Here is a 24,459-nt window from a genome sequence, read left to right as displayed (position 1 = left end):
CGTAATGTTTGGGGCCTGTGGGGGTGAATTTACCACAGTGCCTTCTAGCAGTCAAAGAAAAAATGCTTCTCACAAAGTAAAGGACTGTATGATTCTGTGAAGCTGCCATGTCCTGTCAAATTTGTAAGTCCTGCTAGTAGTTGACCTGCCTATTTGGTAAAAGAATTCATATTGTTTTGGCCTTTGAAACTTGCCTATGTAATATCTTATTCAGTGAACAGTTCACACACCCAAGTGGTTCTAATTGATAACTTCTGGATTATACAGTGGGAACAGATGTGTATGTGTAATACTTCTCTTGAAGTAAGGAATATTCCCATTGGGGAAATGCCACAAATAGAATGGCACTAGTGGGACAAATATATAAGCAGGAGCACCCCTGGATCTTTCAGCCTAGGTCTGAGATGCTAGTACACTAGTAGAGCAGGATAGGATGCCAGGTGAAGGGAGGAGGGGGGTGAGGACATCGCTATACTGATTAAGGAGCTAGTAGAAAGAGGATACATGAGGAAACTATCCCGCAGAATGTACAGACTGCCCTTCAGCTTGGGCTGCTTTGTTCTAATTTGCCATGTGAGCTCTAAGTGATTGACAGTTACATAGACTAGGCGGTGGCACTGGCCCGCAGTGCCCACTCAGGGTTTGGACACAGCAGTGGCTTGACATTGCTGCCTGGTATACTCCATTTGAGGGGCAGTTACTGGCATGTTATTGAGTGCTGGTAGACACTGAGAAGGTAACAAGCCATAGCAGATGTTATTATATTCCGATGTGCCCATTCTGGAATGAGTTAAAAATGAAAACACCAACAAAGTGAATGTTGCCTAGCAAGGATGCATTATAAAATGGAAATAGTGTATCTAGGAAAGAAGGAAGCTTCCTATTCCTGCTATAATAAGTAACCCCAATTTAGTGGCTTCAAACAACACAAATTTGTTGGCTTATGGCTCTGAAACCCAGAAGTCAGAAATGGATTTCAGTAGGCTGAAATCAAGTGTTGGTGGAGTTGCCCTCCCTCCAGAGGCTCTAATGAAGGATCTGTTTCCTTGCCTTTTCCAGTTTTTGGAGAGTCTCCTCATTCCTTGGCTCATGACCCCTTCCTCACATTCTAACCTCTGGCTTCCATCATCCTATCTCCTACTCCCTCTTCTAGTCAAATCTCCCTCTGGCCTCTTTATGTAAGGATACTTGTAATTGCTTGTGATTACATTTAGGGTCCACACGGATAATCCAGGTTAATCCTCCCCTTTAGATCCAGTTCGCTGTGTGTTTTTTTGGCTATGCTACAACTAAAGTGAAGGGGAATAGGTACAACCTGATGATACCCTTTTTTGGTCCCTCCTCCAGGTGGGAGGAGGAAATTTCCAAAGGTGAGCCTAAGAGGGCCCCAAATATTAAAAGTTTATATTGGTATTTCCTCCAAGTGGGAGGGGAAAATGTTAGATCAGTTCTTAGGGTTGGAGTAAAGCAAATCAGAGGGGGGAAAAGGGGAAAAAAAAACACTCCAGCTATTTCTTCAGTTTAGTTGCTATCAGTATTTGTTAGCCATAACCCCCACCCATTCCAGCCGATTCTTCCTCAGTAGCTGGTAATGCTAATCCTGTAAATGTTAAAGTTCACTGGTAGAGGGTTGAAAAAATTCCATTTAGAAGCATGAGAGGGCAGATCTTTTAAAACGTAGCTATGTGTTTTGTGGCTGTTGCATCTGATGGAGTATAAAAATCGATGTACAATGTTATGCTTATAATTTCATAAGTGCTAGAAGGATCATCCCAATCAGGGAAAGCTGCAAAGAAAAAGTGTTACTGGGACACATAGATAATTGCTTTTGGTCACTGGTGGGTGGGTTGAAATTAAAAATTTTTGAGTATTTAAAACTAAAATAAATTCCTATAACTGAAGATATTTACTTTATTTTTTGCCTATTGGAACCTCTGGATAAAAGGAAACAACATGAAAAGAGAGGCACTCTTTTACAAAGCAGATTGTAGATGCTAATGAGCTTTTGTCACATCAGATGTCTGATTTGTAAAGGCTGATGATTTTCCAAAGTGATATGCATTTTTTAAAGGTTTCGTTTATTTATTCATGAGAGAGAGAGAGAGAGAGAGAGAGGCAGAGACATAGGCAGAGGGAGAAGCAGGCTCCTCACAGGCAGCCCAATGTGGGACTTGATCCCCAAACTGGGATCACACCCTGAACCAAAGGCAGACGCTCAACTGCTGAGCCACCCAGGCGTCCCTGATAATGCATATTTTTGAGTGGTTCTGTTTGGATTCTAAGCCTGATATAATAATAAGGGTCTAAGAAAGGCTTGCTTGTCTGACTTGGAACATAGCAGTTTGGCCTTACAGCATCTCAGCTTTGCTGTTGGCTCTTTTGGGATGCTATTTACTGACTCCAACCTGAAACCCGATACTTCTGGCTTGAGCTATTTCAACCTCAGGCCAGCTTTGCCAAAGTAGAATCTGACAAAGTTGCTCTGCTTAAAAACAAAACCCAGGCTCTGGGACAGTTGCGGATTCAGGACATCACTCTGTGGACTAAATCGCAGACACATCTTGGATGCTGGGTGGACCATCTGGGTCATAAACACCCAGAGAAAATGTCTTATTTCTGATGGGACGATCTGAAATTGAACTCCTGCATTGGCAGCATAAATCTGACACTGAGACTGGACTGTGGTCTTAATTTACAATTACTACAAAAGCTGCAAATTGGGAGAAGGGCACATCACAGGGAGTGTGACCCCGTACTCAAGACTGACAGATGAAACCCCGCACTGCGTCTCAGGCCTATTTCACTGCTGTTGACTTGTTTTGGCTTTACAGATTAGTTACATTTTGCAACAGTGATCTGATAGCCTGACTCTGCATTCCTCACCTTTCTTTTGGTACATACACCTTCGTAAGGCAGTTCATTTATTAAATGCAGCTGTCCCTAGAAAGGGATTGATGTTTTCTAGGCTTCTCCTTAGATAAATGATCAGGACAAAGAAAGGATGGGAGGTTTTATAAACTCATGAAAAAGAATTTTTTTAATTCAAAATTTCATTCTGGACAAGTCTGAATATGATGTCTTTCTGGTTCTTTTTAGTTAAATCATATAAAAATAATTTTGTGAAAATGCTTTTGTGTCTCTTGCATGCAGCCCTTCCAAATGAAAGTCTAGATGAGAATAGGGGATGATTGAAAAAAAAGTTATTATTGCTGAAAAGGACACACATAGTTTGTAATAATGGAAGAAAAAAAAATCCCAGGACCTGGGGTGTGGGGTGGGGGAAGGGCATAATGTTTTTATGTCTCTGTTTTTCGGCAATGTTCCTGCAAGCTTTGCCGTCTTCCTTTTTTTTTTTTTTTTAAATTAATTTTTATTGGTGTTCAATTTACCAACATACAGAAAAACACCCGGTGCTCATCCCGTCAAGTGTCCACCTCAGTGCCCGTCACCCATTCCCTTCCAACACCCACCCTCCTCCCCTTCCACCACCCCTAATTCGTTTCCCCGAGTTAGGAGTCTTTATGTTCTGTCTCCCTTCCTGATATTTCCCAGCATTTCTTTTCCCTTCCTTTATATTCCCTTTCACTATTATTTATATTCCCCAAATGAATGAGAACATACACTGTTTGTCCTTCTCCGATTGACTTATTTCACTCAGCATAATACCCTCCAGTTCCATCCACGTTGAAGCAAATGGTGGGTATTTGTCGTTTCTAATTCTTTGCCGTCTTCCTAAGGGAAAACTGTGTGCCTTTTCAAGCTGTGAGCCCTTTGAATTCTAACTTCTTGTGGATCCTAGCTTCAAACTTGACCAGCACCGACCATGAGATGGCAGGGGGGTGATCCCAATACCAGCACTTTCCTGCAAAATACCTGCCAATGTTCAGGTTGAACTGATGTTATAGACACATAAAACTGTAACTGGCTGCCTCAGGTAGTCCCTCTGAAACCATGGACTGAACTGCATGATTTGGACTAGACTGAGAACCTAGAGTGGGAGGCCCCACAGTGGAAGGCCATGTTGGGAGCTCTGTTGATCTGTCCTGCCTGGTATGTCTGCTTAGCATACCCCAAGAGTTGAAAATTCTTTGTTTCCATGCATACCACATGCATCCTCTAGAATTGTGTTTCTTGTTTGTGTGCCCTTACCTATCATAAAATTGACTCAGCCCTGGAAGGCTTTCAGGTCAGCTTTAATTTATTGGCTATGCCTGAATTGATGCCTTGGTCCAAGTTAAAAAAAAAATTAAAACAAACTTAAGGATGAAACCATTTGGCTTTCTCAGATCTGTATAGTTAATGGGATTTGTTTTCACTGGTTAAATAAAGGACCTCTAAATTTAGGGCATAATTGAGATCAATATTGCAGGTTGCTTTTAAGGGCCTACTGATAATAGTTTTGCTCTAAAGGTGCCTTGGCAAAAAGCCTTCTTATTCTTAGAAAGTCCTGCTTACAAGGTTGGCCTTTGGCTAGGTGTCTGAAAACTGTGTTTTGGAAGGGTTCCCACCATTTGCAGGGCTGATAAGAGTGACTCACTGTTCCTAAACTGTGCAACCAGTCTGGTTTATGCTATATACCTGCTTTCCTCCTGGAGTCTGGAATTTTGTTACATGGGAGGCAGGGTGCCTACGTGACCAGCCCCTGATAAAAACCTTGGGCACAGAGTCTCTAATGAGCTTCCCTGCTAGACAACATTTCACAGATGTTGTCACAGCTGGTTGATGCGGGAAATAAGCATGTCCTGTGTGACTGTACTGGGAGAAGACCCTTGGAAACTTGTGCATGGTTTCTTCTAGACTTCAGCCCATTGTGCCTTTTCCATTTGCTGACTTTGTTTTGTATTCTTGCACTGTAATAAAGCTTAGCTGTGAGTACAACTAACCACATGTTGAGTGTTTTCTGTTCTCCTAGTGGTGGGTGGTTTTGGGTTCCCCTACCTACCTACACAGGATTGAACTATGATGTTGTAGCTGCACAGCTCTAATGAAAACTATGCATGACAAAGGGAACTCTGCTCACTGGGCACAGACAGGTGTGAGTTGTGGTGCTTGCTCTAAGAATGCCTCCCAAATGATACGTTTTCATTGAGTCATGACATTAGTCAGTAGGCTAGCAGTGTAGTCTCGGACATGACGTAATTGGATGATCAGGTCTCAGGCTTTGTGGGACCATACATTATGCAGAAAATTGCACAAGACCCATACCCTCTGTTCATAACCTATGTGGACGCCTATGGAAAAGGACTGCTGGAGGATAAACATACATGGAATCAACAAACTGATTTGACCTGAACTTCTCAAGTGGGGATTATAGCCACCTGGATACACTGTCACACGGGGCATGACAATCCATCTACAAGTGAGGGCTGGGCCTAAAAATAAACTCCAGTGATTCTAACACCCAAGACCAAGGAAGCCTAGCACCCAAGCCCAAACTGCTAAACGACACACTCAAGTAGCCAATGGAACTCATGGACACATAATCTGTGGCAGTGGTCTTGGCAAATGGACTATGTAATTAACCCTCTCTTCTTTTTTTCCCTTCTATGTATGCCTCCTGGAGAACTGGGGTACTAGGATTTGTGAATAGCAAAGAAGAGCCAGGGGATGGAAGAGTCTTACTTAGTGTCTGTTTTCTTTTGCTGCCAAGCTAAGCTTGCAGGATTTGGGATGTTATTGGATGATGATAATGATCATGGATATGACATGAAAACTCTAAAGTGCACCTAATCTGGACCAGAAGATGGGAGATACTCTAAGGTGTTAAATGGTGGACAATGAAGAAACTGCTGAGCTACCTAGAAATGAACCTGGGCGTGTAGTGTGAGTAGGATGTGGGGAGCACTGGGTGACATTATTGCTGTGGGGACTAATACTGAGCAACTATCATGGCTGCAAGGGAGGGTTAGGGTTGGCGAGGGACAGACTCCCTCAGTTCTAGTCTACAGAGTATCTGGCCAATTCAATGCTGACTGTCACTGCCACCCTCAACTTGACCAATGGCCAATGGGGAATCTTAATCTGAGAACTTTCGGACACCTCCGAGTAGCTGCTGACCTCAGGAGGTAACGACCTGTCCTCAAGACAACAAGATCAGCTTCCTGGACTACTTCATGATTTCCATTAGTCTCCTCCTATTTACATACTATTGTACCTGCTTTATATTTAACTCTTTGTTGAATCTACATGGCCTGTTAGGATATCTGACGGGGTGGCCTATATTGTAGAGTTCTTGGTTGGTGATGTGAAAGGATAGGGGGTAGAATTGTATGGAAACCGCTCTGTGCAAGTGTCCTTTACACAAGGCCACAGACAAGGCTTACTCTCACTTCAGTTAAATTTTAGTAAAGTCCCCGTCATCCTCTTAGAATCTGTCAAAGAATAAGAAGAATGGCAGGCTTGTGAGGAACACAGCCATTTTTTACCTACCTCTTTATCTTCCCTGGAGGCAATGAGACAATTTCTCATTGCCTTCCAGGTTCTAGTAAGGCATAAGGGTTTCTGCCTCAAAATTCTCCTCTTCCCCTTACTTTAAGGTACAGATGGATGCTATAATACTCCAAACTGCTGTGTATGAAATTGGATCCTCAGAAACAGAGCTCCCCATTGCTTATGTTGCGTTGTTATCTGACCTCTTTTGTTTTGGTGGTGTCTGGTGGGGCAAGGGACATAGAGAGCTGGCACCTTAGCTGATCTTACTATTGCTGTCTGTGTAAGAAATAAACTGCCTCATCTAAAAAGGGTTCATTGTTTCTTTACCAGCCAAATCTCTCAGCCTTGCTTGACAGCAATCATGACAAATGCTCTGTACCCACTTATATGCACTTGTGTGAGAAAAGGTCCAAGGCCTATATGTATGGCTTCTTTCCGCCTCCCATCTCAGTTTAAACACTAGTTAGACTGAGTAATTATGTCAAAAAAGTGATCAGATTTAGTTCTGGTTTTTATTGTTACAAAAATTTTTTGTGTTTAAAAGTAAGGCATGCTCATGATGACTTTTCAACAGACTAATTCTAGGCCCCAAGTTTTGAAGCTGCTCACCAGTTCCTGTCTGGAGAATAATCTGGGACATCTTAGTGTTTAATTTTTCTTTTTTGGCAGTGTGTGTGCTGTTTTATTGTTGTTCTTAAATCTTGTTTTTTCATTCATTAACCAGTGAGCAGCTTCTAAGTGGAGGATAGATTGATTCCATTTCCTAGGTTTAGTTAAGAAAACACAGGCCTCACTTGATTCTCTTGGAAGGAGATTACAAATGCCTTCTTTAATAACATACACTGTTGGGGCCTGAGTGGTACAGCCAGTTACCTGTCAGACTCTTGATTTTGGTTCAGGTCATGATCTCAGGATCTTGAGATTGAGTCCCTCACCGGGATCTGAGCTCAGTAGGGAGTGTGCTGGAGCTTTTCTTTCTCTTCCTCTTCTCCTCCCTGTGCAATCTTTAAAAATAATAATAATAACATACACTATTTTTTTGAAATTTGCCTTTTCTCTCCATCTTTGAATAGGTATTTGATGAAACTCATGAAAGTGAGTGGAACCTGACTTGTCCCCTTTTTCTAGGATGCAGTGCAGAAGTGATTGTGACTTTCAAGGTAATTTGTTTGCTATTTCCTTATTTCTTTGTTTGCTATTTCCTTATTTCTTTGAAGTGAATTTCTAACTTTGTAAATTGATAATGAAGAAAAATATTAACCTTTTGAAATGTACCAAATGAATTTTTTTAAGTGTTATTTATTTAAATAATCTCTACACCCATCATGGGGCTCAAACTCATGACCCTGAGATCAAGAGTCAGTCGTATATTCTTCTGACTGAGCCAGTCAGGTGCCCCAAATGAACTGACTTTTTAATTTATTTTTATTTTTATTTATGATAGTCACACACAGAGAGAGAGAGAGAGAGAGAGAGAGAGAGAGAGGCAGAGACACAGGCAGAGGGAGAAGCAGGCTCCATGCACCGGGAGCCCGATGTGGGATTCGATCCCAGGTCTCCAGGATCGTGCCCTGGGCCAAAGGCAGGCGCCAAACCTCTGCGCCACCCAGGGATCCCTGAACTGACTTTTTAATTTAAAAAGTTTTTCCTTGTCAAAAGAAAAGTAGATGTAGCAACCATTCTATAGTTCCCAAATGTATGTATTTGTATATTAATTAAAATTCTGTGAGCACACACAAGAAACTAGTAATAGAGGTGAGGGAATTGATTGGTGAAGCTAGAGTAGGAACAGGGTATATGTAACAAGACTATAGAGTTCAGAGGAAACAACCAGATTGGACAATGTCTATGTATATCATTTTATAGTTTAAGTTTTTTCAAATGGAAATTGTAACTCACAGTGTTGCAGCCACCTGCCCCTTGTTCTTATGTAAGAGTCTAACATCCACAGAGTTTAGGCAGAAGGAAAAGTCTATAGGGTGGGAGGACTTTGCTGTCTAAAGTTGGTGCTTCAAAGGAACCACTTCTACCCCCACAGTCCATAAGCAAGGGGCCACTCCTGACCTTGCCTCTCGACCTTGTCACCTACCATTCTTCCCTTTCCTCACTCTGCCCTAGTCCTCATGATCAAGCTATTCTTGGATCTGCAATTCAGGGCAATGTATTTCTAAGTTTTATCTATGGACCAAAGATCAAAGTATTCAGTTAAGGCCCAGGTTCACATTATGTTACTATTTCAGTGTGGCCAGACTTATTTTGCTCCCTGTAAAATCTAGCTAACGAGTTTTCTTACCAATAGCTTCATGACTACTTGCTCATTCAGGACACATGGTCGCCCTTTTACCATCAACATTCATCTCTGTCAACCAAATCAGTTGGAAGAAGACCATTTGAGGGTTGTGGAAATTCAAGGTCTTTGGGATTGGGCACTAGTCAGAGGTCACACTGAAGAGAGCACTAAACACATCCCAGACATGTGAGGGCTGATCCTGGTAGTATTAGGAACAGGCAGCCTAAGGCTGTGGCTCATGTAGTAATGAGCCACAGAAAAGTTTATGGAGACAGTGATTAGTCCAGTGTTGTTGTTCATCTATAAAACTCCATTTTTAAGACACAGTGGCGAGGCTAGGGTTTTGAATCTTACTTCTTCCCTAGTTTATCATTCTCCAGTTGCTGGCTACTATTTATTGAGCACTTACTAGGTTTCAGGCACTGTGCTAAGCACTCAACTGGCCCTGTCCTATTAAATCATCACAAGCTGCTATTCTATAGAGAAGAAAACTGAGGCTCATGGAAGGGCTGTATGATCAAGTTTCCACAATTCACAAGGAGTAGAACTGGGATGTGAACCCAGGTCTGTCTGACATCAGGTCTGTTATTTTAACCAGTCTGTTCTATTAGAAACTACAGAGGAACCCCAGAGGAGCTCATAATCTGATAGGGAATTCAAGGGAGGCCTAAGTTAAGGCATAAGTATGAGGCATGGCCTCCATTTAATTCGTGTTGGCACTTATTGTTTGGAGCAGGCCTACCGTAAGAGCTAAAAACTATGGGTTGAAAAGAAATGATACACGTTGGTATCAGCATTCTGAGGGCTTGGTATGTTTACCTCAGTGACTTTGGTGGATGTATTGTGATGCAGAAGCAGCAGGGGAAGCTGGTACACCAAGGTCACGTGGAGAGATTCTAGAAATAATCTTCAGATGTACTGACACAGGTTTCACCCTTCTGTAGATTTCACTGCTGCTCTTTTGTTGCCCTCTCTTAGGAAGTGTTTATGGGCCTGAGAACCTAGGATCAATGTACAGGCAGCCCCATTGCAGTCAGCCTGGTTGCTGCAATTCTCTCGCCTCCATGTGTCTGTCCCTGCTGTGCCTGGATGTCTCCTTCCTGCCTTCCCAGTGTATTACAATTCTTCTATCTCACAATGAACATACACAATGCTTCTGTTTCTTAAAAACACCCTAAGTCATTTTCAAAAATAAAAACAGCACTCTCACCTTCAGTTTTAGAGGCAAATAGACCTGGGTTCACTCCTGGATTTTTCTGCTTCCTATCAGGAAACTTGCCAAGTTTATTTATCTCCCCTAAGACTCAGTTACTGTTCTCAATAAAGGGGTATCTAACATAGTAAAGGTGATATGAAATTAAATTATGTGTGTAAACCACTTAGGTCATTACCTGCCATATAGTTATTCCTTAATATATGTCACTTCCTTCCCTTTTCACTACTCATCCCGGAATGAGATAATCCTCTCTTTTACATCTGTTAAAACTTCACATATTTCATTTTCTACCTGCACCGTGGCATTTCTGTAGTCTTATTTTCCCCTTAAGACTACGGTGTCCTTAAGAAGAAAGGGTTGCTTCGAATGCATGACCCATTCCCCACTCCCCTACATCCACCTCCCTCACCCGCCATTTACACAAAGTTCTTTGTACACACTGTGTTCTTGTGAAAGACTTATTGAAAACATGGTTAAAATAAAAGGAAGAAAAAAATGAAAAGATACGAGACAGTTGCATTAAAAAATTGATTGAAAGCATAAAAATGATTTAGAAAGAGTTTTTAAAAGATTCCTAATTAATATATCCTCTCTCCCAAATTTCAATGATAAAATATAGTATATACCTTTTTTTTTTTAAGAAAATAAAAAATTCTGCAGAATGGATCTGGCTGAATTTCAGTGATTGGTATGTATTTGTTCCTTTTCTCCCCCTACCAAAATCTTCATAGATACTTGCCTCTTCTAATTTGGTTACCTGGCAAGGAAGTTTCCAAATACCTCAACTTTCATCTTAATTATCACCTACAAAGAGGAAATCAGAATTCTGTTCAACTGGCTAGGCTGCAGAATTGTAGAAAAACCCTAATTCATTTATGAGCCAGAAAATCCTGTCTAATATCTGCCACCTAGTGTGGGTTTTGTAAAATTACGCATATTGGACACTGTTTTTTTAGATTTTATTTATTTATTCATGAGAGACACACAGAGAGAGAAACAGAGACAAAGGCAGAGGGAGTAGCAGGCTCCACACAGGGAGCGCAATGTGGGACTCGATCTCTGGACCGCAGGATTATGACGTGAGCTGAAGGTGGATAGATGCTCAACTGCAGAGCCACCCAGGCGTCCCATTTTTGGACACATTAATCCCATGGTTATCAGTTCCCTCATGGACACAGGATTTGAAATTTTTATTTTTTATTTTTATTTTTTTAAATTTTTATTTATTTATGATAGTCACAGAGAGAGAGAGAGAGAGAGAGAGAGGCAGAGACACAGGCAGAGGGAGAAGCGGGCTCCATGCACCGGGAGCCCGATGTGGGATTCGATCCCAGGTCTCCAGGATCGCGCCCTGGGCCAAAGGCAGGCGCCAAACCGCTGCGCCACCCAGGGATCCCCGGATTTGAAATTTTTAAATTACCAAACAAAATGATTAATAGTAGCATTAAATTTGGTTTCCCATTTGGTTTTAATCTTAGTTATATATATAGAGAGATAGAGACAGAGACAGAGATGCTGGATAGATATATTGATATGCAAAGTAGAGCTTTTGATCAGCATGGCAAGGTGGTACAGGAAGCCTTTAAACATTAAAATTATCTAATAATGAATTTTTATAATTGGTAATAAAAGCGAGGAAATAAATTCCCTCTGTTTCTTTATTGAGAAATATCATTCCTACTATGAAAGAGTGAGTAGAAAAGTATCAGTTGTTGAGTACATTCTGTTGTTCCAGGCTCTTTATCTACTTTAATTTTATTTAAACCTCATCTTTTGGTCTTTGAGTTAAAATATTATAATACCTGGGGCACCTGGGTGGCTCAGTCGGTTAAGCATCCGACTCCTGGTTTCAGCTCAGATTGTGATCTCAGGGTGGTGGGATTCAGCGCAGAGTCTACTTGAGAGTCTGTCTCTCCCTCTGCGCCTTCTGCCCTGCTCATGCACTCTCTCTGTCTTACTCTCCAAAATAAATACGTAAATCCTTAAAAAATATGTTACATGTCCATTTTACATATAAGAAAATTGAGACCTAGAAAGTTAAGTAATTGGCTGTATATCACAGCTGGTTAACAAAAGCACTAGGATTTGTAACCATGTGTGTCAACTCCAAAACTCATACTTTTTCCATACTGCCGTTGCACTAGAAATGCCAAAAATAGTGTAAAAACCTCCATTCTATAGTGGTAATCCTCTTTCATTTCTGAGATTGGTAATTCCTGTGTTTTTTCTTTTTCAATCTTGATATGTTTATCAGTTTTTTAAAATTTTTTTCAAAGAACTACCTTTTGGTTATATTATCTGTATTTTTCGGTTTTCAATTTTCTTTCTGCTCTTATTTTTCCTTTTCTTCTGATTGGTTCGAAATTATTTTGTTCTTTTTCTGTTTTTTTTTTTTTTTTTTTTAAGAATTTCAGGTCTTTCTTTCTTTTTTTTTTTTTTAAAGATTTTATTTATTTATTCATGACAGACACACACACACACAGAGAGGCAGAGACACAGGCAGAGGGAGAAGCAGGCTCCATCCAGGGAGCCTGATGTAGGACTCGATCCCGGGTCTCCAGGATCATGCTCTGGGCCAAAAGCAGCACTAAACCACTGACACACCCAGGCTGCCTGCATTCTGCAAATTTTGTCATATATTTTCATTTTCATTATTTTAAAATACTTTCCAGTTTCATTCAAATTTCATTTTCATTCAAATTAAAATCTTAACTTGAGATTTCTTCTTTGATACATGAATTATTTAGAACTATGTTGTTTAGGGCAGCCCGGGTGGCCTAGTGGTTTTTAGTGCCACCTTCAGCCCAGGGTGTGATCTTGGAGACCCGGGATCAAGTCCCGCGTCAGGCCCCCCTGCATGGAGCCTACTTTTCCCTCTGCCTGTGTCTCTGCCTCTCTCTCTGTGTGTGTCTCTTATGAATAACTAAATAAAATCTTAAAAAAAAAGTATCTTGTTTAATATACAAGTGTTTAGAGAATTTTCTGTTTTCTGTTACCAATTTCAAGTTTAATTCCATTATGGTTAGAGAACATACTTTGAATGATTCAAACTCCTTCACATTTATTAAGATTTAGGAGCAGGGAAGGTGTGGGGGAAATTTTATTAAGATTTATTTTATCACACACATGCACACAAATTTGTTTGATCACAAATCTTATGTCTTGATGGATGTTTCACTTACACATGAAAGTACTCTGCTGTTGATGGCTAGAGTATTCTATAAACATCAATTAAATCCAGTTTAATAGTGTTCAGTTCTTCAGTATCCTTGCTGAACAACTGTTTACTGGTTCTATCAATTAATAAGATAGGAATGGTGACATTTCCAACTATAGTTGTTTATTTTTCTATTTTTTCCTTCCACTTTTGTCATTTTTTACTTCATATATTTTGGAGCTCTGTTGTTAGGTATACCCACACTTTGGGTTGTCATGTCTTCTTATTGAATTGAGTCTTTTATGACTATGTAATGTTCCTCAGTCGGGCCCAACACCTGAAACGGCTCCTAATGATTCCCACCTCCTGTTGCTGGCACACTTATATAATTCCCTCCCCTTTGAATATTGGCTGGACCTGTGATTCACTTCTAATGAACAGAGTATGGCAGAAATGATGGGCCATCACTTCCAAGATTAGTTTTTTTTGTTTTTTAAAGATTTTATTTATTCATGAGAGGCACAGAGAGAGAGAGAGAGGCAGAGACACAGGCAGAGGGAGAAGCAGGCTCCATGCAGGGAGCCTGACATGAGACTCGATCCTGGGTCTCCAGAATCACACCCTGGGCTGAAGGTGGCTCTAAACCGCTGAGCCACCTGGGCTGCCCCCAAGATTAGTTTTATAAAATATTGGTACTTTTTCTTGCTTGCACTTTCTCTCTGGGTTTTTTGTTTTTGTTTTGTGATGCATTTTTGTGAGCACCCTTATGGAAAGGCCCATATGGCAAGGAGTTGAGAGTGTCTGGCCTCTGGCAGACAGCCAGTGAGGAACTGAGGCCTGGGAACAAGGGAATCCTGCCAACAACATCATGAGTGAGTTCGGAAGCAGGTCCTTATTTGGTTAATGCTTCAAGTGAGGGGATCCCTGGGTGGCTCAGTGGTTTAGCACCTGCCTTTGGCCCAGGGCATGATCCTGGAGTCCCAGGATTGAGTCCTGCATCGGACTCCGGGCATGGAGCCTGCTTGTCCCTCTGCCTATGTCTCTGCCTCTCTCTCTCTCTCTCTCTGTCTCTCATGAATAAATAAATAAAATCTTAAAAAAAAAAAAAGCTTCAAGTGAGGTCACAGCCCTAGTTGCATTTTGCAACAGCCTTGTGAGAGACCCTAAAGCACAGAATTTAGCTAATCCATACTGAGATTCCCGACCAACAGAAATTGTGGGTTAATAAATGTGTATTGTTTTAAGCCAATAATTTTGGAAGCAATTTGATACAAAGCAAGAGGTAACTAATGTACCCACTTGGTAATTTTCTTTGTTCTGAAGTCTAGTTTTGACATGAATATAGCTATTTCAGCTTCCTTTAGTATTAGTATTTACATTTTTTCCACCCTTTAAATTTTAACATACCTGTATCATTATATTTGAAATGACTTTCCAATAGACAGTGTATAGTTGGGTCATGCTTATTTATTTACTTATTTATTACATTAAAAATTTTTTAAAAAGATTTTATTTATTTATTCATGAGAGAGAGAGAAAGAAAGAGAGAGAGAGGCAGAGACGCAGGCAGAGGGAGAAGCAGGCTCCTGCAGGGAGCCCAATGTGGGACTCTGTGGGTCTGCAGGATCAGGCCCTGGACTGAAGGTGGCGCTAAACCGCTGCGCCACCCGGGCTGCCCACATTTTTAAAATTTAAATTCAATTTGCCAACATATAACACCCAGTGCTCATCCCATCAAGTTGAGTCATTTTTTAAAAAAAAGATTTTATTTATTTATTCATAAGAGACACAAGAAGGCAGAGAGAGATACAGGAGAGGGAATAGCAGGCTCCATGCTGGAAGCCCCATGTGGGACTCCATCCTGGGCCTCCCGGATCATGCCTTGAGCCAAAGGCAGACACTCAATCACTGAGCCACTCAGATGTCCCTGGGTCATGTTTTTAAATCCATTATGACAGTCTGTATCTTTTAGTTGATATGTTGGTAGCACTTAGAGTCATATGATTATTGATATTTAAATTTCAACTCTTTATCAGTTTATTATTTGTTTTCTGTTTATTTTCTTTGTTTTTTATTCAACTCTCATCCCTTTCCTATTGTCATTTGAAAAATGAGAAGTTTTTGGTATTCCATTTTAATTTACTGATTGCATTTTTAGCTATATCTTTTTGTACAGTTCTATAGAGTGGTTGCTCCAGAGACTATGATGTATATATTTTTCAGTTTCCTTAGAATCAGTATTTTATCATTGCAAATGGACTCACCATTTACATTCTTTTACCTTTCCTCTTTTATGTTATGGTTATCTCATATATTACATCTACATATATTGAAAACTCATTAAGACAATGTTTTAATTATTGCTTTCAACCACCAAATATGTGTTTATTTATTTATTTAGTTAGTTTTTAAAGATTTTATTTATTTATGAGAGACACAGAGAGAGAGGCAGAGATATAGGCAGAGACATAGGCAGAGAGAGAAGAGGGCTCCATGCAGAGAGCCCAATGAGGGACTGGATCCTGGGACTCCAGGATCATGCCCTGAGCCAAAGGCAGACACTCAACCACTTGAGCCACCCAGATGCCCCCCAAACATATTTTATAATTACTTTGTTTTTTTAAAGATTTTTAATTTTTTTATTCATGAGAGACAGAGAGAGAGAGAGAGAGGCAGAGACACAGGCAAAGGGAGAAGCAAGCTTTATGCAGGGAGCCTGACATGGGACTCAGTCCTGGGTCTCCAGGATCACACCTTGGGCTGAAGGTGGCACCAAACCGCTGAGCCACCCAGGCTGCCCTATAATTATTTTTAAATATTTTATTTATTTATTTATTTATTTATTTATTTATTTATTTATCTATTTATTTATTTATTTATTTATTTATTTATTTATTTATGAGAGAGAGCAACTCAGTCAGCATCTCTGACTGGCAGAGAAGGGCAGAAGAAAAGGGAGAAGTAGGCTCCCCACTGAGCAGAGAGCCCAACATGGGGCTCAATCCCAGGACCCTGAGATCATGAACTGAGCCAAAAGCAGATGCTTAACTAACTGTGCCACTCGGGTGCTTCCACCAGACATATTTTAAAAAAATTAAGAAGAAAGTAATAATATATTCTATTTACACTTATGTTATTTTTCCTTTATTTCTGATGTTCCCAGTTCCCATTTGATATTATTTTCCTTATGTCTGAACTTCCTTCAGAAATTTTTTAGAACAGAGATGCCTTCTTGATGGCTCACTTGCTTAAGCATCTGATTTAAGATTTCAGCTCAGGTCATGATCTCAGGGTGGTGGGATTGAGTCCTGTGTCTGCTCTGCCCTGGGCATGGAGCCTGCTTAATATTCTCTCTCCCTGTCCCTCTGCCACCCCCTCCCTCATACAAGCTCATTTTTTATCTCTAAAACGAAAGAAAGAAAAAGAAAGAAAGGAAAGAAAGAAATTTTCAGAGCTGTTTTTTTTTTTTTTTTTTTTGTGCAACAAATTCTTTTAGTTTCCTTTATCTGAGTAAGTCTGTGTTTCATCTCTATTCCTGAAGGATGTTTTCACTTGATACAGAATTCTGAGTTGACACATCTGTTTTCTTTTTTTTTTATTCCTGGCACTTTAAAAATCTTATACTTCCTTCTGCCTCCAGAGTCGTTTGAATCTTTGTTTATCTGTTAGCAATGCATTATTATTAGTCTCTGACTATTTTCAAGATTGTCTTTAGTTTTCAACAATTAGATTGTAATGTATTTGAATTCATTTTCATTTCTTTTTTTAAATTTTTTTAATTTATTATTTATGATAGTCACAGAGAGAGAGAGAGAGAGAGAGAGAGAGAGAGGCAGAGACACAGGCAGAGGGAGAAGCGGGCTCCATGCACCAGGAACCCGACGTGGGATTCGATCCCGGGTCTCCAGGATCGTGCCCTGAGCCAAAGGCAGGCGCCAAACCGCTGCGCCACCCAGGGATCCCCATATTCATTTCTATTTTCCTGTTTAGGGTTTGCTCATCTTGTTGAATCTGTAGGTTCTTGTCTTTTGCCAAATTTGGTAAATCGTATATAGTAGTGCAGTTTTTCTCTTCTTTTTCTAAAACCCAATGATGTGAATGTTAGTCCTTTTGGTACTGTTCATGGCCCATGTACTGTAATGTATTTTCGTTTGTTTAAGTTATTGTATTTTCAGTTTTCAAAAATTTTTTAACATTTTACCTAATTTGTTTAAAGGATGGTACTATCTTCTAGTATATATAGTTTTTTTCTTTCAGTAACTAGGTTTGAAATGCCAGTTTCTCTTTCTCCTTATGTCTTATGACCCATTTCCACTACCCAAGTTGGGCGGATGCATAATTGTCTGCCAGCCATAGCTGGTGTTAGCTATGGCAAAGTACGTGCTAAAGTGAAATATCAAATACTAAATAATTTACCCCAAGCTTCCCCTGATTTCTGTAAATTTTCACCTCTTCTGAAATGTATACTCAGACATGTTTCTTCCGAAAGTTTATTTTTTTAAATATTTTATTTATTTATTCACGAGACACACACAGAGAGGCAGAAACTTGGGCAGAGGGAGAAGCAGGCCCCATGCAGGGAACCTGATGCAGGACTTGATCATGCCCTGAGCCTAAGGCAGACACTCAACCATTGAGCCACCTGGGTGCCCCTCTTCTGAAAGTTTAAATCTCTCTTCTGACATGTTTAAATATAGGTATTTCATTAGGGCAGTTTAAACTTTGGGGGGAATGTTTCAGTTTTACTTCAAATTTCATTATATGTTATCAGGAGCCTTAATTCTCATTTTTGAAATAAATTATAACTCTTTTACATTTGAATGTTGGGGCTTTTGCTCTCTGGTTATGAGGGTGACTGGGAAATGATAGCTTTTCAAGAGAACCTGCTAAAAGTATCCTCTTCATCTTTTTTTTTTCTTTTTTATTGAGATATAAGTGACATATTGTGTAAGTTTAAGGTGTATAATGTGTTGATTTCATAGTGGGTATATATTGCAATACGATTATCACTATAGCATTAGCTAACAGCTCCATTATGCAACATAATTATCTTTTTTTCTTTGTGGTGAGAGCATTTAAGATTTAATCTTTTAGCAAGTATATGGCACAAAATTGTTAACTACAACCACAGTACTATGTATTAGACCCCCAGAACTTATTCAGCTTCAAATTGCAAGTTTGTGCCCTTTGACCAACATCTCCTCAATTTCATTGCCTTCTTCCCAAATCTTCCTCCCCAAATTTTTATTTGACACATGTTTATATCTTTTATTTCTTTGCTGGTAGTTTCTGCCTTTCCATTCAAGTTTGTTGGCAAACTTTTTAACAATAGCTGCTTTAGAGTCTTTGTCAGATAACTCCAACATCTGTATAATCTCAGTTTTGGCATATATTCATTGTCATTTCCTATGTAAATTGATATTTTCATGATTCTTTTTTTAAGATTTTATTTATTTACTCATGAGAGACACATAGAAAGAGAGAGAGAGAGAGAGAGAGAGAGAGGGGCAGAGACACAGGCAGAGGGAGAAGCAGGCTTCATGCAGGGAGCCTGACGCCGGACTCGATCCCAGGTCTCCGGGATCACGACCCGGGCGAAGGCGGTGCTAAACCGCTGAGCCACCCGGGCTACCCTTCATGATTCTTTATATGTCAAGTAAGTTTAGTTTGTATCCTCTACATTTTGAATGTAACATTGAAACTTTGTGTCTTATTTCAACTATATAGTATGTTGATATTTTTGTTTTAGTGGGCAATTAACCCAGTTTTGTTCAAACACAAGTTCTATCTAGTCTTCTATGGGTTATAGTTTCTCTCTCTTTTTTTAATGTTTAATTTAGTTTATATTTTTATTTTATTTAAGTAAGCTCTACATCCAAAGTGGGATTTGAACTCAGCTCCAAGATCCAGAGTTGCATGCTCTACCAGCTGAGCCAGCCAGGTGCCCCTGTGGGTTATAGTTTCTAGGCCATTTCCATTTTCAAAGTCTTTGCAGTGCAGTTTGGATTTGTCCTGCATGTGACCAGTATGAAGACTGTTATTTACTTTAGTTGTCAAAGATTTTGGCATGCTTTTGACATGCTAGGATCAGATCCATGCCTATGCAACTCGGGGGTGAGCTCAAGAGTTCAGACACACTTTTGGGGGTCACTTTTCCAAAATCTTCCTCTTCTGTGATCTCTTCAGTATTTTTCAGTTGCCTAGGCTCCGCTGTGGTCTTCTCACCAGGAAGCAGGGCTTTATTTATCTTACTCTGCTGCATACTTTCTCTGAGCTATCCAGAATCAATTGCTGGCAAGAGAGGGGTGGGGGGCCAATAGTGGTTTGCTTTACTCTATTAGGATCACATATCATCCAATCAGATAGCATGTTTTTCCCTCTTTCAGAGTTTTAGGTGCTTGTTGCAACTTGTCATTATTAAGAGAGCTCTCTCCCTTTTCATCAGCTGAAACTAGAGGACCTTTAGAGCTATCTTTGTCCACATAGATGTGTCCCTCCTGGTTTTGCTGTGTTGAGACTAGGCTGCATGGGATACAATAGTAGGGGCTGGGAGGGGCAAGCGATGGCAGACTCAACTCAGTTCTCTGGTACTGATTTCTGTTCTTCCCTAATTCCTGCTATTATTTACTTTTCATAGTCTTCAGACTATTCTACACATTCTATCTAGGTTTTCTAGTTGGATCAGTGGAAAAGACATAGTAGAGTGTACTTACTTACTCCTTGAATCTGAACTCATGGTGTCTTTTTTATACAAATAAACTTGATACAAATTTGTTGAACATCTATTACTTTGTGAAATGAGCATTAATTTAATACTTTTTCCCCTAAACCCAACACTACATCATTAAATGTGTGAAGCAGGGGGATCCCTGGGTGGCTCAGCAGTTTGGCACCTGCCTTTGGCCCAGGTCGCGATCCTGGGATCCCCGGATCGAGTCCCACATCGGGCTCCTGGCATGGAGCCTGTTTCTCCCTCCTCCTGTGTCTCTGCCTCTCTCTCTTTCTCTCTCATAAATAAATAAATAAATAAATAAATAAATAAATATTTTTAAAAAATGTGAAGCATGAAACCACTGTATGAATTTCCATATCATAGAGTATAATGGAGATAAAATTTTTTCTAATCACCAATGTAATATATATGGAATTCAAAGATTTTGAAAAGTAAAAAAAAAAAAAAAAAGCACAATTTTTTTTTTCATTTTTATTTTTTAAGGATTGTATTTATTTGTTGAGAGAGAGAGTAAGCACAATGTGGGGAGTGGCAGAGGGAGAGGGACAAGCAGACTCCTCACTGAGCAGGGAGCTTGATATGGGGTTCGATCCCAGGACCCCTGGACCATAACCTAAGGCAAAGGCAGACAGAAAAGTACAAATTTAAAATGAAACATAAATCTCTGTAATCTCAGTACATAAGAGGAACCATTGTTAAAATTTGGATATATGTGTTACTAAGATTTAGTTCTTTGTAAAGATATAAATTTTAAATAAGGGTAGAAATATAGATGTTGTTTTGTTACTTTTTCTTTAACATAACAATATATTGCCCAGTGTTTTCTTTGACAATAAATTTATACTATAGCAAGCTTTTTAATGGCAGCATGGAATTCTATAATTTATTTAGCCAGAACAAAACTATGAATACTTAGTGTTTAAAAATTTTAGCTATCGGGGTACCTGGGTGGCTCAGTCAGTTAAGCGGCCAACTCTTGATTTCAGTTTATGTAATGATCTCTCAGGGTCCTGGGATCGAACCCCACATGGGGGGGGGGGTCTGCACTCAGCAGGGAGTCTGCTTGATGATTCCCTCTCTCCCTCTGCTCCTCCCTCCTCAAATAAATAAATCTTTAAAAAAATATGTAGCTATTAAAATAATGAGAGGGGATCCCTGGGTGGCGCAGCGGTTTGGCGCCTGCCTTTGGCCCAGGGCGCGATCCTGGAGACCCAGGATTGAATCCCACATCAGGCTCCCGGTGCATGGAGCCTGCTTCTCCCTCTGCCTATGTCTCTGCCTCTCTCTCTCTCTCTCTCTCTGTGACTATCATAAATAAATAAAAATTAAAAAAAAATAAAATAATGAGAGGATAAGGTCTCATACACATAAATGACTCTTACCTTGATTACTAGCAAAAAATGCCTAAAGTAGAATTGCTGGTTTGGAGGCAATGCACATTTTTAAGGATTTTGATACATATATCCAAGTGCTTTCTAGAAGAAGTTTGGAATGTAAATTGATATATATCTTATTAGGTGGGTTTTTCCCAGCTTTTTTATTTTTAAATTTTTATTTGTTTTTAAGATTTTTATTCATTTATTTGAGAGAGAGAGTGAGAGAGAGAGCACGTGCACGTGCATGAACAGAAGGGGCAGAAGGAGAGGGAGAGAGAATCTCAAGTAGACTCCCTACTGAGCCAGGAGGCTGATACGGACTCAATCTCAGGACCCATGAGATCATGACCTGAGCTAAAATCACCAGTTGGATACTCAACTGACTGAGCCACTGAGAGGCCTGCCTCTCCCTTTTAAAAAAAATTAATTTTAGGGCAGCCCCGGTGGCACAGTGGTTTAGCGCCGCCTGCAGCCCAGGGCCTGATCCGTGGAGACCCGAGATCGAGTCCCACGTCGGGCTCTCTGCGTGGTGCCTGCTTCTGCCTCTGCCTGTGTCTCTGCCTCTGTGTGTCTCAATAAATACATAAAAAATCTTTAAAAAAATAAAAATAAAAATTAATTTTAAACTTACAGAAAAGTTGCAAGACTAGAGCAAAGGACTCTTATATATCTTTTAGATTTACCTTTTTTGACATTTTGCTATATTTGCTGTATCTCTCTCTCCTCTCTCTTTCTCTACACACACACACACACACACACATTTATACTTTTTCAACTATTTGAGGCTGGGTTGTGTATGTCATGTTTCCTCCCCCCTGAAAAATTTAGTGTATTTCTAAGAAAAAGAATATTCTCCTACATAAATACAGTATAATTCTCAAACTTAGGAAATTTAGCATTGATAAAATACTTTAATTTTATCAATGCTCTACAGTTTTATCTGCTCTACAGTTTATATTCCAGTTTCTTTAATTGTCCAAATAATGTCCATTATAGCATTTATTTGTTTATTTATTTATCAGTCCAGGACCACATATTGTATTTAGTTGTCATATCTTTTCATCTTCCTTTGATTTGGAATACTTCTCTAGTCTTTCTTAGTCTTTCATGACATTAGCATTTTTGTAGCATACAGCCTAGTGGTTTTATAGAATGTCTCTCAGTTTGAGCTTGTGATATTCTTCAATAGGATGCTATATCCAGGTCTAAAAAAGATAAATGAAGCTGAAATAGCATCAAATGTGGATATAGCTTTCATCAAGAGACATTCTTGTAATAAAAAATGGTGCTGACAAAGGATTACTCAATATGAAAATAACAAGGGATCAAGAGGACTAAACAATATAGCTGCTAGATAATTAATCCTCTTATCTTAAGTATAGCTAATGAAATTAGGTTGACAAAAATGGTTTCATCAGCAGTAGGGGCTCTTGCCTTTTCAATGGCATCACTGCGGTACTTTGTTCAGGCAAAGCCATACTACCTTATATGCAACTATCACAGGCATCTTGGCAATTTAATGTATATCCATTTACTGAGTTAATGGGTGAAAAGCATTACCTAGAGTCTGTGTCTTTAGTGTTATGGTTATTTTATTTTGTTGTTTGTTTGCTCTCTTTACTAACAGGAAGCTAGAATGAAAGAAAATACAAGATTTTTTTTTTGAAGATTTTATTTTATTCATTCATGAGAGACCGAGAGGGAGAGGCAGAGACACAGGCAGAGGGAGAAGCAGGCTCCCTGTGGGGAGCCCAATTCGGGACTTGATCCTAGGACCCCCCTGGGATCACAACCTGAGCCAAAAGCAGAAGCTCAACCACTGAGCCACAAAGGTATCCCAAATTTTCTGCATTCTATATGGAATCTGTAGCTAATCTTTCTTCATTTGACTTGTGGAGGAATACCTAATAGTTAAGAGGCTCACTAACATGAATTCCTCTCCAAGTCTGATCTAAATGAACGGCTTTACCAGACAAATTATGTTGTCTCTAGGAAGAATGAGTGGGGAAGCAGGCCAACTTGGGCAGTCTCAAAAGGGACAGTTGTTAGGGGGTGCCTGGGTGGCTCAGTTGGTTAAGCATCTGCCTTAAGCTTCAGGTCATGATCTCAGGGTCCTGGGATTGAGCCCTGTGTCAGGCTTCCTGCTCAACAGAGAGTCAGCTTCTCCCTCTCCCTCTGCCTGCCGCTCTGCCTACTTGTGCTCTCCCTCTCTTTCTCTCTTAAATAAATAAAATCTTAAAAAAAACCTTATTTGCAAACAGAAGAACTCATTATCTAGTTCACATTTGACCTTCTTTTATTTTTTTAAGATTAAAAAAAAACCTATTTATTTAGAGAGAGAGACAGGCAGAGGGAGAAGCAGGCACCATGCAGGGAGCCTGAAGCCGGGACTTGATCCCAGGTCTCTAGGATCACAACCTGGGCTGCAGGTGGCAGCTAAACTGCTGCACCACCAGGGTTGCCCCACATGTGACCTACTTGAAAGACCAGGAGAAGCTTAACTTTTGCCAAGCAAGAGATCAATGGAGATTTTTTGGCAAAAGATCTGGCAAACATGAAGAGGGGTGCAGGAAAATGGAAGAAATTGAAGTGTGAAGCGTCTGTCAGTCTCTTCTGCTATAAGTGTGCTTTGTTTCTTTGTGTGTCTGTGTGTGCTTTGTTTCCTTAGCAAAGGTTAGCTCATAGGCCATTGATAAATAGGCCTATGCCAGTATAATAATAGTGGGTTCAAGTGGAATTTTTCTCTGCATGTCAATATTTGGGAGCAATTAAGGAAAAAAATATATAATGTAGGAGGACCTTAAGAAAAAGTTGAAAATTCTACGGAAGCCCTCTTTTTGGTGAAAAAAGTGGCTGCATTAGTTATATTTTTAGAGATCCACTAAGAGATTCGAGATCCCCTCAGAGTGCCCACCACACACTTCAGGGGAATTTTAACTGCTCCAGTAGCATGATTGTTAGCACTTTGGATAGGTTCTAAGTGGTCTCTTGCAATCCTATTTGCCCCCAAAGTCCTCAGTTGCACAGAATTTGAGATTGTTTTTGGAACGCATATTTGGAGTTACGTCTGAAACACCTGCAATTAGAAAGGCTACCTCTCAGTTTCTATTTTACTAAAACTCAGCAGACCCACTTTATCACCTCCCCCCGCCCAACCCCCCCCCAACCCCCCCCCAAGGCTATCCCTAGTGTCCACGAGGGCGGGATAGGCATACAGACCCTAGGAGCCACCATGCTCCAGGGAAGGGGTGGGAG

At 40.1% G+C, this 24,459-nt stretch overlaps 1 protein-coding gene across 6 annotated transcripts in view; it reads left to right on the top strand.

Moving 5' to 3' along the window:
- KDM4C (lysine demethylase 4C) overlaps positions 1 to 24,459 on the top strand; it is a 460,147-nt gene that overhangs the window by 2,623 nt on the left and 433,065 nt on the right. Inside the window, exon 2 of one of the 6 annotated variants that reach the window (XM_072728383.1) lies at positions 7,506 to 7,592. The exons of the other annotated variants lie outside the window; for them this stretch is intronic. The gene's annotated coding sequence lies outside the window, so the exon portion shown is untranslated. The remainder of the gene's footprint in view (positions 1 to 7,505; positions 7,593 to 24,459) is intronic. 6 annotated transcript variants of the gene reach the window in all.

The sequence above is a fragment of the Vulpes vulpes genome, chromosome 12 (assembly GCF_048418805.1).
Source record: "Vulpes vulpes isolate BD-2025 chromosome 12, VulVul3, whole genome shotgun sequence".
In the NCBI taxonomy this organism is placed as follows: Eukaryota; Metazoa; Chordata; class Mammalia; order Carnivora; family Canidae; genus Vulpes; species Vulpes vulpes.
The sequence above is the reverse complement of the archived record's forward strand: the minus strand, read 5'-3'. Positions and strand labels throughout refer to the sequence as shown.